The sequence below is a fragment of the Cryptomeria japonica genome, chromosome 2, assembly GCF_030272615.1.
Source record: "Cryptomeria japonica chromosome 2, Sugi_1.0, whole genome shotgun sequence".
Lineage (NCBI taxonomy): Eukaryota > Viridiplantae > Streptophyta > Pinopsida > Cupressales > Cupressaceae > Cryptomeria > Cryptomeria japonica.
In genome coordinates, this window is record NC_081406.1 from 69,174,598 (window position 1) to 69,178,241 (window position 3,644).

Below are 3,644 nucleotides of genomic sequence, written 5' to 3' on the forward strand. Positions count from 1 at the left end.
GCACACATATATCTTGAATTATCCAAGTCAATATGTAACTATTAATGTAAAAAAATGATTATTAAAGTGTGACATGTGCAATACAATTTATAAATCCATATTAATACTAATCCACATTGGTACATTTACACATGAAAAGCGAAAATTATAAAAGTGACCTATAAAAAAATCCAAGTTCCACAAACATGGCCATATATATATTAATGATGACTAGGGATGGATTAGGGTGGTTTAGGAAATCTTACAATAAACTAGGAATGCATTATCTAGTAATTTAACAAGGAAGGAAGGAAACTAGGGAAATCTAGTTCATTGATTATGAATAGTTAAGGACGGTTTGGTGTAGATTAGTGATGATTAGGAATGGTTCAAGATGGTTTAGTGATGGTTTAGGGTGAACTACTATAATTTAGGAAATTTTATTGATAATTTGGGGAAGGATCAAAGACTGTATTACGAATTTAATTAAGAGGGGAAATTAATGAAATCTAGAATGGATTATGAATGATTACTTCAATGATTTGGTGTAGATTAGGGATGACTAGAGATGGATTAAGAAGATTCGGGATAGTTTAGGATCGATTAGGAAAGCTTGCGATAATTTAGGGATGGATTAAAGAGTGTATTAGAGAGTTAACTAAGGAAATAAATTATTGAAATCTAGAATGAATTAAGAATGGTTAAGGATGATTTGGTATAGATTAGAGATGACTAGGAATGGTTGTTAAGATGGTTAATAAACCATCGTTATCCACCCTAAACTATTGCTACTCATTCATAATTTAGAGGGAACTTGAATTTTTTTATAGTTCACTTTTACAATTTTCACTTCTCGTGTAAATGTATCAAGGTGGACTACTATAAATAAGGGTTTATAAATTATATGGGTAAGTGCACAAAGATGGTGGTCAAAAGGGGGGGTATAAGTGGACACTTTTTTTTTGAAATCAGGTGAACCTGAACTTGGAGGCAAAATTTGAAAGTCATCCACTCAAGATATGAAGATAATCAAAGAACAAATATTGTAGTACTATGAATCTAGTTTCCAAACTACTAAACTTTTTCAAAATTGGATAATATTAAGGGGGTCAAATCCTTTGCGCACAAAAATTAGACCCTAATTTGTTTTGAAAAACATAACATAGTGTCTAACGTGCACGTTAAAAAAGTCATAGTTAGATTTAGTATTTTGACAAATCCTTTGACATAAAGATAGTTAAGAGTGAGCACTAAAAGATGTGTATTGTTTTGTAATTTTTTGTTGAGTATTTTGTTTTTAATGATTTTCCAATTGAGCACATCCTGAAAATTAGGTACTTGTTCGTGCATGAAGCATAAGTTGCACTAAACAAATCAAAAATATAATTTATTTATTTTTAAATTGTAAAGAATCAAGTGCACTACAATAATATATAAAAAATTTAAAATTTGGATAAGTATATCAAAAGTTATTAAAATAATGGTGCACCTATGTCTGTGAGAACTATGGAGACACTGGTAAAAGAAATTCAATAATAATATGTTATTGTTGTTCAAATTTTAAAAAAATTATATGGTTAGAAAGCTCAGAAGATGGGTGAAAATATGGTGGCAATTTTAGAAATACCCACTTGATGAAGTGTAAACCTGATGATGACAAAGTCGATAAACCAAGTTGATAAAATAAAACACGTCAAAAATGAGAGATGGAGGTAGATCAAACTTCCAAACCATAGCTTTGTCATCCAGACATATTTCCAAGCCTAAACAGTCAAAAGCGCGTACGGGGTACTTATGGTATAGAAAGCGTGTACGGGGTACTTATGGTGTAAGAAGCGTGTACATGCTATTGTATATATAATATGTGTATAATATGATATTGTATATATAATATGTGTATATAAATATAATATATTATATATATATATATATATATAATATATTAAGTATATATATACACATATAAATGTATTGTCTCCCCTTCTCAAACGCATACAAGGTGCCTCTCTCTCTCTCTCTCTCTCTCTCTCTCTCTCTCTCTCTCTCTCTCTCTCCATACCCCATCCCTCTCTCTCTCCCTCCCTCTCTCCCCTTCTCCCTTCCTCCATACCCCATCCCTCCCTCTCTCTCTCCCTCCCTCTCTCCCCTTCTCCCTTCCTCCATACCCCGTCCCTCTCTCTCGCTCTCTCCCCTTCTCCCTTCCTCCATACCCCATCCCTATTTCTCTTCTCTCCCTCCCTCCCTCCATACCCCATTGCAACTGTGTCTACACTTCTATAGAAGTAAGTGAATTTATTTCTTGTCTGCAACTTCCTCTTTGATTTGTATCATGTATGCTCTCCTAAGAAATTGACTGATGGATTTGTGTGTGTATATTGAATGGGAGGAATAGGGTTTGAAATTGAACCACGGGTGCATTACCGTGACAAACAAGGAAACCTACAACAATATTCTTCTTGAATGTGTTTTTAATGAGCATAACAGATGTGGAAAATAGTGTCAACAAAGCAACATGATGAGTCAGAGTACCTGCAATATGTTTTTTAGAAGGAAACAAGTAGTAGGAAGAGAAGAGGGAGAGTAACACAAATGATGTCCTGGAGAATTATAGTGGTGGGTATGCGAGAGTTCCCATGTTGTTACACAACACCGGTCACCTAAAGAAATTAAAGTTTGTTGTATGCATGGCAGTGGTAGTATATGATGATCATCACTTGTCAAACGACTTGGAACAGTACATACCCATGAAAGAAATCAAGTGTGTAATTCATATAGTCACAATCGAGATCAGTCCTATAACCTTGCAAATTTAATAGCATCATATGTTTTAGAACTTAGGCAATACTCTTAGGGTTAGGTCAAGCTCTTACACTTATTTTTTAGTGAAGCCTCATTGTTTGTTCGCTTGGAGTCTCTCTTATGCTAACAATGGTCTAACTTAGCTATATCAAAACTAAACTATTGATGTTATATTGTATGATGTTCTATTCATAACTTTAAATTTAATATATCATTTTATTAGCCCACCATATGACCCCTTAGGTGTCATTAGAGGTCATATTATTTCCTAAGAGGTCATATGGTGTCATGTGACCCCTTAGGACACCATATGACCCCTTAAGACACCATACGACCCATAACAACACCATATGGTGTCCTAAGGGGTCATAGGATGCCATATGACCCCTCGGGACACCAATGACCCATAACAACACCATATGGTGTTCTAAAATGTCATATGGTGTTCTATGACCCCTTAGGACACTATTTGGTGTCTCTATAGGTCCTATGGTGTGCTAAGGGATAATATAGTGTCATATGACCCCTTAGGACACCCTATGACCCCTTAGATGTTGTTAGGGGTCATATTGTGTTCTAAGGGTCATATTGTGTCCTAGATTCGATCTCTCTTCCTCTCCCTCCCCCTCCTTCTTCTCTCTCTCTCTCTCTCTCTCTCTCTCTCTCTCTCCATACTCCATCCCTCTCTGTCTCGCTCTCTCCCCTTCTCCCTTCCTCCATACCCCATCCCTCTTTCTCTTCTTCTCTCCCTCCCTCTTTGTCTTCTTCTGTAATTCTATAGTCACAATCGAGATCAAATCTATAACCTTGCAAATTTAATAGCATCATATGTTTTAGAACTTAGGCAGTACTCTTAGGGTTAGGTC